The sequence below is a fragment of the Spermophilus citellus genome (genome assembly GCF_964194105.1).
Source record: "Spermophilus citellus genome assembly, chromosome: 5".
Classification (NCBI taxonomy): Eukaryota; Metazoa; Chordata; class Mammalia; order Rodentia; family Sciuridae; genus Spermophilus; species Spermophilus citellus.
In genome coordinates, this window is record NC_138186.1 from 82530152 (window position 1) to 82544550 (window position 14399).

Genomic DNA, 14399 nt, shown 5'->3' on the forward strand with positions numbered 1-14399 from the left:
ATGAATATAGTCTAAAATGATGATTAAACCTATAGTATAATAAATACAAAACCAGTAACATAACCATTTATTGTCATTATCAACTATTGTGTACTATACCTAATTGTATGTACTATTATTTTTATTTGACTGGTAGTGAGGTAGTACTCTTTCTAGTATTTAAGGCATAAATTTTGCCACATTAAGTAATGAAAAGCATTTATAAAATTGGAGCCATAAGAAAATAGAGAAAAAACATTATTTCATAGAAAACTCAATATTTTTGAAGAATTATCTTATATAGTTTAATAAACATGTATAAGAAATTTTCCAGAAATTTAATAAATGTTTCTTTCTCACTCTGTTTAACACTCCAGAGTTTCCCTCTTTCATATTCACTAACCCAATCTTGTATGAACTTTATAATATTTTCTCTTGCATATGTTGCAGGAATTATCATCCTTTTGGTTTAGATTTTAAAAGATGAAATTGTTGAAAGAGTTGACCATAGTGAATACAAGCCAAATAAATGTAGCTTTCTGACTTCTAAAATTGTATTCATTAAAAAAAATTTCAACCTTTTATTTCTCTATCTGTATCAATAGTGACTATTATTCTTTAATAATTCAGAGAGCAGTCCTGGGAGATCATTTTTGTTCTTATTATGACCACTGATATGGCTATATGGTTCAAAATACAATGTCTTATGACTTCTGATAACTTGGATTTTAAACAAGTGGTAACACTGCCACAAAGTTCCTTTCTAATAATAAAGTTTGGTTGTAAACAAAATTTGTTTTACACCATGTGGCAAATTTCAGAATCATTTTTAATCTCAACAGTAAAATCACTAATTTCGTTACTTAGGCACTGACTTTATCACTCATATGCTTATTTTGTGTTATAAAATTCTAAGTTGGCTCAGAATTATTGATTGAGGGCTGAAATTGTTGGGCACAGTGATGGGCCCTAGAGATATAATGGTAAATATGGTGAAACCTCTCCTACTTGTATTTAATGAAGAACTGGGATTCTAAGATCTAGATTATGCCAACTGAGATTTTTAATAATACAGTATTGAATATTGAATTTTGAATGTGTACGAAGTGGTAGAACCCAGAATATGGGGGTGTGGTATAGGCCTCTCTCTATCTGTTAGCTTTGTGTTGTGGAAAGAAGCTGTAGTCTGTGTTTGATCTTTCTAGTTGTCTGTGCTTTACAGAGGTGAAAACTTTTCCTCCTGGGGTTACCAAGTTCTTAGCATAAAAAAGTCTTCCAGAAAAGATTTGACAGGCTCTTGGGAGGTTATGGAGGGGGATTTAAACATCAGTAGCCATTATAAGGAAAATTCAAAATTTTCTTCCAATTTGAGATCCCATGAGTTTGAAAAAGTGCTTTTACTTGATGTTCCTTTAAGCTTCTCCATCTTTTGATGAAAGCTAAAAATATTCTATCTACATTATAGGATTGTGATAGTTCTTTGAATAACTTAAACATGTATTGTTACAAAATTCCTGAAGATTTTCAATCTGTCTTGTAAATATTTTTTGCTTATTTAGAGTTTTGTCTTCTAGAAAAAAATCAATAATTTATATACCTCTCCAAACTGGAAAAGGTTCAGGTTGTTTATATCTTGATTGATTCTCATTACTTTGGTTAAAAAAAAATCTTTAAATTTTTAAGTGATTTTAAATGATTAAAAATAAATAATATTAGACTCATTAAATGTATCTTTGTTGATTAGGGTAACTAAAGGGAAAAATATGACTCTATTATATGTATTTATACATGTGTGTGTGTGTATGTGTGTGTATTTTTCAGGCTGATTAATTTTTTCCATATTTTTTAATTCGTGCATTATAGTTGTATGTAATGGTTGGATTTGTTGTTACATATTTGTAGTACATATTCTTTTTTAAAAGTAGCCTTACAATTTACATGCTATAAAATTTCCACTTTGTAAATAAAAATTATATGACTTTTAGTGATTTTGTAGAATTATGCATTCATTAACAAATATAGTTTTATAACTTCCAATGTTCCCAAAATATACCTCAAACACATTTATTTCCAAAATCCAAATTCCTTGTTCTATACTCCAGTCCCAGGAACCACTGATTTGCTTACTGTTTTCATAAATTTACCATTATTAGAAATCTCAGGTACATGAAATCATACATAGGTTTCTAGTCTTTAGAGTATGACTTAAAGTTAGCATAATGCTTTTGCAGATGATCTATGTTATAGTGTTTCAGTATTTCACTTTTTTGTTCCTGAACAATATCCTATTGTATAAATACACACATTTTGCTGATATATTCAACCTGTAATGGACATTTGGAGTTTTTGTTTTTGACTATTATAAAAAAATGATTCTATGAGCATTCTCATCCAATTAGGTGGAAATAGTTTTTATTTCTCTTGGATAGGTAGCCACTTTGGAGTAGAATTACTAGAATGTAGGGCAAGTTTATATTTAATATTTTAGGAAACTGACACTCTGTTTTCCAAAGTAGCTGTACCATTTTACATTCCCACCAGCAATGCTTGAGGGTCCTAGTTTTTCCATTTATTTGCCAATAATCACAAAATCACAAAGACCTGTCAATCTTTTTTTTTTTTTTAAAGAGAGAGTGAGAGAGGAGAGAGAGAGAGAATTTTTTAATATTTATTTTTTAGTTCTCGGCGGACACAACATCTTTGTTGGTATGTGGTGCTGAGGGTCGAACCCGGGCCGCACGCATGCCAGGCGAGCGCGCTACCGCTTGAGCCACATCCCCAGCCCCTGTCAATCCTTTTGACTGTAGCTATTCTAGTGGATGTTAGGGCAGTTCACTGTGGCTTTAATTTTCATTTCTTTAATAACTAATTTCATTGAGTATCTTTTCACATGCTTATTAGCCATCTGTACATTTTCTTTGATTAAATATTTGTGCAAATATTTTGCCTATATTTTGATTTAGTTGTTTGTTGTACTAAGCTATAATACTTCCTTACCTATGAGGGATAAAAGCTCCTTATCAGATATATAATTTCAAAATATTTCTTCCTTGTCTGTAGCTTGTGTTTTAGTTTTCTTAGAAGAATTATTAGAAGAGCAGTTTTTCATTATGATGAACTCCAAATTATTAATTTTAGTTTTAGGGATTTGGCTTTGGAGTTATATCTAATAATCTTTGCTTAATCCTGGGTATTGAATATTTTTTTCAGGTTTTTCTCATAGAAGTTTTATGATGGCAGGTTTTATATTTTTGTCTATAATCTATTTTGAGTTAATTTTTGCATTTTTAATATGAAGTGTTCAGAAACTTGATCAGAAGACTCCACAGGAGATTAAATGGCCATTGAGAGAAAGGAAATAAATTAGGTGAGCCTTCTGATTGCCCCAGTTCATTGCACTGAAAGAGATTTCAGGCCTATGGCAGAGAGGGAGAAACCAAGTGGAGCCCAGGAGACCTATGCTGAAATTCTTAGGAGGCTTTGCTGGACAGTAGAGAGGCATTCAGGGTTCTAGATATTTGCAAAAGGAGGATCCTCCAGGGTACTCAGCTGAGTATTGTTTATTGCACAAAAGTGAGGAAACTGTGCTGTGACAGAGAAAGAACTATCCAAAAGGTTAGAGATAACAGTTCATGTGCTTGCTGAGTCTGGTACCCCCACTTTTCTGTATTTAAATCATCTGTTTGTATTTCCATCCATTATCATCTTCCTTATCCTGAAATATTTTATTGAACATTTCCTATAATGCAGGTCTATAGGGTACACATTCTTTTGTAATAGGAATTTCTTTATCCTAACAGACAAGATAAGGGCTTACTTGGGAATACAATTTACTCTTTACATATTTGCCTGCTAAAGATACAATTTTTAAGTCAATTTCCTAAGGAACCTTCCTCATCAATTTTCTAAATGATGGTAAAACATCTTTTCTTTGACCTCTGTTGACCCTTTGAAGAACATAACAATTTAATTGATAATACTCCTTTTATTACACAGTTTTCAATTAGTCCTGGAAACTTCTGTTTATTACTGCTTTTCTCCTTTATGAGTTGATTGCAATGTTAGCAAAAAAGCCCACTCCTTTTGGCAAAGATGTCTCTGAAGAAATGTTTTGGGGCCTGAATAGTCTATAGATTGGTTTCTTCCAGCTGCAATTTGAAGTGCTGAACTGAAGAGAGAGACTAATTAATTGGATTTCTGATTTCTATGATAGCGTACATCTCCCTAAGCACAGGAGAGTTAAGGTCAGCTGCAGCTAATCCTCCTAGGATTTGAACTTCAAAAACAATGAAAATAGAAGGTTTTCACGAAGAGCCCTTAGAATCTTTTGCATCCTTTCCAAGAATTAAAAGAACATTTCTTTTCAATCTCAGGGCAGAATGAAATCATTATTCAGTCTTGTCCGGAGGGGGTAAGAATTTAGCTAATACTCATTTTAAAATATTTCCTTTCCTTAAAGTGTATATTCCTCAATGGATTTTGTGAGGATTACTGAGCTTTTGTTTTTGTTTTTGTTTTTCATTTTTCCTTTTGGTAAAATAAGCTAGGTTCCTTAGAGGAAAGTAATTCAATAAAATTCTTGTCTAAAATATAAAGTTTAAAAGACATCCATTTAAGAAGGCTAGACAAAGGGGAAAAAAGGGAGGAAATGAGTTATACATCAAGGCTTTTGTGTACCTTGTGCTCATTCACTCACAGATGAAGACTTACTGGCAAATCCATTAGGCCTGCAAGAGAGGCTTTAGGCTCTGAGCCAGGTTGCCTGGATTCAAGTCCTGGTTCTTCCCCTTAGTAGCTGAGCAATCTTGTTCAAGTTACATAACTGCTCTGAAGCTCCATTCCTCTGACCCTAAATGGGGATAGTGATATCACCTCTTTCATAGGTTCGATCTGAGGCCAATTCAAGTTAATATTTATAAAGCACTTGTGACAGTTTCTGGTGCACACAAAAATACTACATAAGTATCATGTAAAATATGCAATTTGAAATATATTTACTGGGAAATATCACCATTTTCTGACCCAAGAATAATTCCATATTCAGAATCCTCAATTTTTGTGAATGTTGTGAAGGTGAGAGGACTCTGATGGAAAATTTAATTCAAATATCTGTGAAGGTACTTGCATAAAGAAGTCTATTGTCCCATACTATGATAAATTAACAAAGCATGTTTTTATCAAAAAATATACTGAGCTCTTCCTGGATATTAAACACAATGTAAGGTGCTAAGAATTTAAAGGTGAAAATATTTCAAGCTTTATTTAAGGAACCTTACAGGTAACAGATCAATAAATGGATCACTCAAAAACAATGTGCACATGTAGTAGCAGGAATGTTTCCAAGGAGTACCAAGATTAGAGCATCTAATCCAGGAGTGAGTGTGAGATTGGGCAAATAGGCCAAAGAAAGTTTACTGGAGTTGGTGAGTGTAATTTGATTAGGACACGAGGAGGGAAAGTGTATTTTGATGGAGGGAGAGATTTCTCATTGTGACCCAAAGAACATAGCCAAACCTTCCCTAATGCTGGAGACTAAGAAAGAAGGAAGAGTTCTGTGATTTGGGGAAACATTAGCCTTCATTGTTATAGTGTTTACAAATGATCTCTCTACACAGGCCTATATTGCATTTAAAGATCTAGTAATCAAGAAAGGAAAATGGTTACTAGGTTGGAGCCTGGGTCCCACAAGTTGGCTGTATTCTGATGGATCACTCTATGTTCTGAAGTTGAGAACAGTTTGTTATTTCCCCCCCACAAGTGAGTTAACTCTCAGTGTTGACACATGATAAGTACATTCACAAGAAGCTGATTTCCAACCAGATATATTATGAATATACACAGGCTTCTAAATCTTCCACAGTAGCCAACTGACCATATGTATGTTCACAGAGGCTCTAATTCCTACCCCATTGGTTAAACCCATTTAGGAAATAAGATTAGAGATCAGAATGCTGACTGGTCAACATCACAATGGAACAAAAATTGAAGGTGTATAGGGGACATGTACAACAAACTAGATTAATGGATGACTGTTTTGTTTTTTTAAAACCTCAATGTCACACATTCTTCCTGAGGACTAAAGAAGCATCTTTTTCTGGACACAGTTGAATAAAACCTATTAATTTATTGCTTCATGGTTTCTTAGTTTTAAAATCAATGCAGGATTATGATCTTATTTTAAAATGTCCTTATCTCAGACTTTTATATTATAATATGATTGACTTAGAAACAATTTTCTCTGATACCAGATTCATTATTATGTAGGTTGTATTAATTAAACACTATGGTATTCTTGATTGAGTGCAGTAGGTTTCTTCTTTCCTCCTTCTTTCCTTCCTTCCTTTCATGCTGGAGATTGAGCACAGAGCTTCACTCATGCTAAGTAGATGCACTACCACTAAGCTACAACCCCAGTCTTGAGTTTCTTTCTTGAAAACCGTATCACAAAAAACTTTTCCATTGAAAATTACTTCTGCCACTTTTATATCCTTCATCATCTGTTGATTTTCGTTAGATTTCAAAGAATGATTTTTCTTCACTTTATCTCTCAGAATCATGTAAATTCCTTTTATTTACTGATGCATTTATTAGTAGCTGACTGCTTACTTATTAACACCTTTAAATAGACTGCTAGACCCAAGCAATGAAGCAACTATTGAAACTTGCATCTCTGGTAATCAGAGAGTAATAGGATTAAAGTAGAAAGTTAAAAACTAAAATATTATGAGAGAGAAAATTTCTACACTTCATTTTCAAGCTTCAGAAGCAGAAGAGAAAACAAGTGTACTGTATTTCCACTCCCTGATTCTGCCTCTCTTGATATGTCACTCAGGTCAAATTAATACCTTGATCTTTTCAACAGTTTCAAGTGACTCTTACCATATAAGCTCATTAAATATTTTCCGTCTCTTTTGAATTTTGTCTTACATTTAATCAATAAATCATTAATGATTTCCTGAGTCTGCCACTGTAATATCTACCAAAGAGTCATCTATTAAAAAAATGGTTCCCTGTCACTAAGGAGTTCAGATTATTGTTGAGGAAACAAAAAACAATGCATGAAAAAAAGTCAACCATTTTTATTATAAATCAGTATATAAAAGTTGTTTTATGAGAGGATACGATCGGTTTGAATTTCAAAAAAAAAAAAGAGAGAGAATTATAGCAAAGTTTAGAGAAGCTAGGATGGTTTAATAATTCAGGTAGATGGGACTTGTGATGAATCTTAAAGAATAAAAAGATTAGTCAAGAAGTGGCTCAGACATTTTAGAAAGATACAAGTATGAGAAAAGCAGAAATGGGAATGAAATGTGCATATGGGTATATTCAGCTGTTTGGGTGTGCATGTGTTTTTGTGTGTATCTGTGAGTGTAATGCAGAATAGGGTATAAGAAGTATCCCTACAGAACTACAGAACGGGGCAAGTATCTGTTCTAAAATATTGGTAAGTATATTTGAAAAGGTAAAATTTTCTATTATAAAGTGCTTACAATGCTATGTATCCTACATGAATTATTCATTTCATCCTTAACCAGAAACTTGTTAAGTAGATAGCATTATTTTACAGAGGAGGGAGCTGGGGTTTGTGCTGAAGGTCACACAGCCAATGAACAGTGGAGCCTGAACCAGTGCTTAGAAAGCTTGGCAGCTGAGGCTAGGCTGCTTCTCCAGGAGACTCAGGCCACACATTTCCAGGGTCTTATAAGTTATGAGAAACATGATTTCAGCCTGCTGCCTTCAAGGTGACAGAAGGCCATTTAAGCTTTCTGAGTGACACAAAACAACAACTAAGGATGAGTTGCGTATCAGAGGTAAATAGTATGACTTGGGAGGATCTCATGAAATTGGAGGGGAAAAGGGGATAAAAGTGAGGACAAATCAATCATCAGAGTAATCACTTCCTTACCTCTCTCTGCGACTTTTTGACTCATTCTCAGGTGTTTTGGGTATGTTAAAGTTGGACAGCATAGGCCATGCTCCTCTTGATGCTACACATATCCCACCTGGATTTCTTTTTGCTTTAACTGAAGGAAGTAGGCTGAGCTCCAGTTTTAGGCTACTTTAAGGAACTTAGATAATTTGGCCAACTGGGAGGAGATTATTTTGTGAGCCAAGAAAGAAAATGAGTTGTACCCAAGACATCTAGAGTGGGTGTAGTTTGTTGCTTAAATATGTGTCTTACTAACTTCAAAGCCTTTCACCTGATTGTACTTCACAATATACCAGCATTTTAATTAACATAGGTGATGACCATGAACACATGTCCTGTCTGCTGTGTATGGTAGTGTAATCTGACTTCTTTTCCACTCATATCTCGGCTCTTAACTAAACCTGCTACACAGATTATTGTTTTGAACGATTTGCACTTTTAATTTTTTTTTCAGAGATTTTAATGGGTATTAACAAGGGTCATTCCATACATGAGTAAAATATATAGAGAAATAAGTCCAAGCAGAAAAAAATTTTCTTTTGAATTCAGCAGACATATATGGTTTACTAACTTCCTAGTCTATGCAATGCAGAAAAGCAGATTTGTATTAAAAAGGGAAGAGAATAATCAAACTGCATAGATGCTGCAGTCCCTGAAATTTTCTGTAACAAGAACAAAATAAGCATGCCTTTGATTTATATATCTAGCCAACACTTAAAACTCAATGAGCAGTGTTATTGCCAAAAGTAATTAAATTATTCAGATCTTGACCATATGGAATATAGTTACAATAAATGTTTTAATGTCCTTTTCCTACTAATTCTGTAATCTGTGCCATTTTGTAGGCAGTTTCTATGGATTGATTTTCTTCCCTTCATAATGGGTTATAGTTTCCCACTTTGTATGTCTGTAATTTTTTGTTGAATGCCAGATTTGAATTTTATGTTGTTCAGCACTGATATTTTTGATTTCTCATAAATATTACTGAGAATTTTTTCTGGGTTGAAGCTGAGTGCTTCTTCACTGTCAAATACCTAAAATCTTTGTATTGTGAGTTGTTTTTTCTATTGTGAGTTGGGAATATGAACTCCTATCTCTGTGTGAGCTCTGAAGAATGTTCTGCCTCCTTCTTTCTGGTGGTTTGTTCTATGCCCCACCTTACATATAGGTGCTAGTCTGTACCCAGGAAAACCCTCTGCCAATCTCTGGAGGATCTCTCTGTCTTCTCCATCTTTCTACCTCTATATGGAACTCTTGTCTCTTTTCATCCCTCTTTCATCCAGTATTTTGCCCTGAAAAATTGTAGTCACCTTTGCAACCTTGAATTCTCAAGTCTGTACTCAGGAACACCATCAGACCCGGGACACTGTCACATTGCTATTCAATGTATAAAAATGGTTATTTTCTTTATTTAGACTGTATTTGTAGTTGATGGGGAGTAAATCTGGTCCTGATTACCTGTCTTGTTTGGAAGTCAAAGAACAATTATTCATATGTTATGTGTACAAAAAATAAAATAAAAAGTGTAAATAATTAGTTCTTTCAATAAATTATGACTTGGGATTAAAATTGAATCTGGAATCACTTAGAAAATGTTCTATAATTTATGTGAACAGAAAATAGATCCCTTCTAGACGCTCACAATATCTCTTCATAGCAAAACTTGATGTTACAAAATTCTGCTTTTCTACATGTCAAATTTCTTTCTTTCTTTCTTTAAGGAATAAGCCCCCAAATAATTTCAAGACTAGCAATCACAAAAGTCTATTAACTATATTAGGAACCAAAACAGCATATATATTTATATCTGTATGAAACCATACACATTTAGTGTTTTTTAGAAAAAATATTTTTGGTTGTAGATGGACACAATACCTTTATTTTGTTTATTTCATTTTTTTTTTTAATGTGGTGCTCTGGATTGAACCCAGTGCCTCACGCATGCTAGACTAGTGCTCTACCACTGAGCTACAACCCCATCTCTACACACTTAGTTTTGAATGGTGTTATAGTTGATAACCAACAATAAAATGTTTGAGTATGAGTATTATGATTAATTAGATGTTTAGTTAAATCCATATTAATTCCATACATATTGTTTGATGTCTTATATTGAAAATATTTCCAATATAATTTTATTTACAGGGTAAATAGAGAACATTTGTTGTAATTTAGTATTTCCCATACATCTATGATTATAGTAGTATTTCTGGGTCAAAATATTGAATGTCAATAATCACTTTGCAGTACTGTTGATGCAGCCAATGTAGTTTCAGTGGGGCTCAATTGTCAGAATGTCCATCAGAAAATTGGATAAAGACATACTCCTGGATCAGGGCTGGCATATAAAGCAGAAGCTTCAGGAGAGTCACTGGGAAAGATCTTGGTTAACAGGAGGCAACTGGTGAGTTGTGAGTAAAATGGATGATCTGGTCACAAATAGAAGATGTTTTCAGATCCAGGAAGAATGTTATCTTGGGCAGATCTGGGTGTCAATAATATGAATAGACACATGGAAATCATAAGTTTGGTCCCTGAAGACGAGGAAGTAGGGAGAGATAGGCAAAACTCTGTTCATTCTTCAAAGACCTGGGTTAATAATAAGAGAGGACCTACATGAAAACAAGAGTATAATCATGTAGTAGTATTAAGAAGTTATTTGGTTAACATCGTACTTGCTACAGGGCTGAGGATGTGGACTCCCCCAACAACTTGCACATGGTCATGGATCTGATTTGCTTAATTTTAAGTGTATTGAAACTAGACGTGTAAGTGACCCTAGACAGCAGTGTGAGAGTCCTCAGAGGGACCGAGCCAAGTAGATTGTTATAATGTTGGAGAGTGTGCTGAAGGTACCATTTCAGATTCTTTAAATCAGCTCAATCTAACTACATAAACATGCACTGGGAGGGTTCTGAGAGCTGTCAGAGGCATGTCTTGCTGGAAATTAATCCAGACCTCCTCCCTCTAACCTGCTTCCAACATTCCCTTGTATCACTTCTCTTTGTGTTTCAAGATTTCAAATCCTTCAACTAAACACTCCTAGTTTTTCTTTTGACACTTGTTACCTTGCCCTTCATTATTGTTCTTGTTTGGGCTAGTCTTTCAAAATATGTTGAGTCTCCCCTAGAATGACTCTGAAAATTCACTCTCTGATCCTTTGCGTACAGTAGACCTTGTATGCCATTAAAGACTCTATGGGATTGAATGGTATGTGTCCTCTAACCCCTTTATCAGTGGAAAGTCTTGACCCTGAGTTATATTTTAGAAATGAAATAATTGAATAAGCTGGTTTATTGAGCTTGTTTTCTTTGGTTCAATTCAACATCCTTATATTAAACACCTATTGGGAGCTAGGGCATTGACCTGGAGCTGAAAAACTGAATAAATAAGGCTCAGACTCCACAGTTTAGGATATTGGGATTTAGGATAAAGAAATACAGATAATTACATTAAGTGTAATAAATGCTTTTTTTAAAAAAAATCTACAGATAAATTTTCTAAGCAGATGGGACCATTTAACAAAGAAGAGGGAGACATTTAACCTATCCTGGGATGAAGGGAAGGTTAGAAATCTTGTGGAATATATCTGTCATTTGATTTTTTGTCTTAATAAAGAAAAGATGCAGACAATTTCTCTTCGGATGAAGTTTTACCCTATGGTCATAAGTATAATAATGGATTCAAAATACAGAGCTATCTATGAAATATTTTAAGTGGGCAATTTTCATCATTCTGCTCTTGGGGTGTGGTTAGAGCTGAGTTTCAGGAATTATCTGTCATTTATGGCTCTGGACATAATTCTGGCTCTGCCATTTAGTGTCTGTATTCATGTCTCCAAGCCTTGGTGTGCCTATGTGTGATTTTAGATAATAGTCACTTTGCAAGTATGTCAGTGATCAATTTATCGTCTCTCAGTTCCAAAAGTACCCTTTGATACATGCTCTATAATAACAGAATTCATTTAAACATTACTCATTTAAATTGAGCACAATGTTAAGTTTTGTTTTGTTTTAATGGAAGCTGTTGGAGGGACACTGGGGAGAATGAGGTTTCTTGCAGTTTCTGGTTTGATAGGCAGGTGAGCAGTATGCATATGAGGACATTTGGTAGTAGAATATGTCCCAGCCACAGGCTCTGAATGTGGTCCTTCTGTGATTTTGTAGCCTTAACTTGACAATATCCTTTCTGTAACTCTCTTGACATGCAACTCAGAACTCTGTGTAGCATGCATGAAGCCATCATGGCTGAGAGCATCATATAGCAGCTAGTCATTTCTTCTGCAAGTTCTGCCTCATTTCCTACACTCTGTAGCTCTTTGCCCAGACTCCCTTTCCAGCCCCATAACACCAGTGGCTAATCACTTGCCCACCTTCTGCACTCTGAAAGATGGTTTGTCATTTACCCAGCAAATTCAGACCAAGTCTGACCTGGCTAAATCATCTAACTTTTCTATTATCTGTTAGCTCACCATACTGATGAGTTCTGACCACCTTCCATGTTTGTCTTTCCTTGGGCATTCCCCCTCAGCCCTGGGTGCCATATAATTCCCTTTGGTCTTATAATTATTCTTTTATAATTTTTAGTTATTATTTATATTTCATTTCTACTGTTTAATGCACTGTGTGGTTTCTTCGGACTCAGACTGAGATGGTAAGTTTATTATGAGGATTACATGAAACAACATTACCATAATAAATGATAGTAATTATACCTAATCTTGTTTCTGCTTCACTTTCTTCTAATAACACAAACCTTAAAGCTTGCTTATGAGAATGAGTGTGTATTTAAGAGTACATGTGTATAACTTTATTTACACAATGCTAGTTGTGCTTCTCCTCCTTTAGTTTACTACACTGTCACTTCCTACAAGAAATGTGGATTTCAGAGCTGGAAGGAAGCTTTAAGATCACCTAGTTCAACTGCACATAAAGACATTGAGGGAAAGGATCACAAGATAGCAGAGTAGAGGAAGGAGGCACTTCCCACTGTTCTGCTGCTTGGAATATGAACAACAGGGATACAACTTCATAATGAGGTGAGTGTCTGAAAAAAATATTATAAATCATTATTTTGCCTGTCAGAGATTCAGAGAAGCCCAGAGATTTTGGTATAATGAATGGGGAACATAAGGAAACATACCTAAACTCAGCAGCAACAGTAATGCTGTGTCACTCAAAGTAAGGGCAACACAAAGGGAGAGAGAAACAGAGAGGACAAATTTGGCACACAAAATGTTCTCTGTGCTTTCTAACTTCTAAGTGAAGAATTGAGGTGGAGCGCCAGCTCAAGGAGTTCATGCTGAATCTTGTTCCTACAGGAAACTGAGAGCTCTTTAGCAAACACTTTACTCTGTCTCTGTTGGTGCTTTCTGCATGACCTAAAGCACACCTGGCTACTCACCATCCCAGGGGATTCAAGAAAGAGGTACAGAGAAGAGTGTATCCTGCTCTCCCTTTGAGTATAGTGGCCCATGAAAAACCAGCAGTAAAGGATTGGGGACACAGTCCAAGAAAGTGTGATTACAGTAGGGACAGGAGAATGCAACCTTTATTTCCTTTTGAGCTCTATGGCGTGAATGACCAGCTGACAGGGAGATTGATCAGGTGGGCATGATCACATTTGGGGATGGAGACTAGGAACTTTATATTTGGGTGGTTGGCAAATTTCAGGAAACCTGTTATGCACACCATCTACTCAGATATGTCATTTCACCCTATAAGTAGAAATTCTGGGGAGACACTAGAAACCCAGGTGTTCTGCCAAGATTAACATCTACTTAGTCCTATGAATTCAAGGATTTAGTAGCTCTGGAGTACATACTCCAAACAAATGTTCAAAGTTCCATTTAGAACTCAACCCCAGCAACTGGAATTTCCCCAATAGATCTCTGTACCTGCCACTTCCAACCAGGAAGAGTAGTGATCTAAGTTGTTCAGACAAAATCCCAATAGAAGGTATTTCCAGTTTTGTCCTGTCCCCTAGTGTTGGCTAGTGGAGAAACTGAACCATTTCAACCAGCTACACTTCCAATCTACTCCAGCAGGAGGAGAGATAAAAATCACCAAAGTAAATTGGACCTAGTATCACCAAGCCCTGGATCCCTCTAAGAGGCACATAGCCCTAGAAGTGAGAAACAGAAGGACAATCTGGAATAGGATATAAATTTCTCAACTTCAGCTACCTCACTAGAAAAATTTGAGCATTTTTTAATTAAGAATTTTCTGGCTATAGTTGCTGATTGGTTCATGTATGTACACGTACACATATGTTTCTATTTCATCATTTTTTCTTTTATTAATCTTTTACTATTTTGTTCTGTTTTTCTCAAAGGTAGAAACTTTGTTTTTATTTTTTATTTTGTAGTTCTGTTGTTTGATATTTAGGGGGAAGCATTGGTGTAGTTCTGCTCTAATTGTTTGCTTATTTTATTATTTTTGTTCTCCTCAGCAAAAAAAAAAAAATGTTCTCTGTCTTCTACTTCACTTCC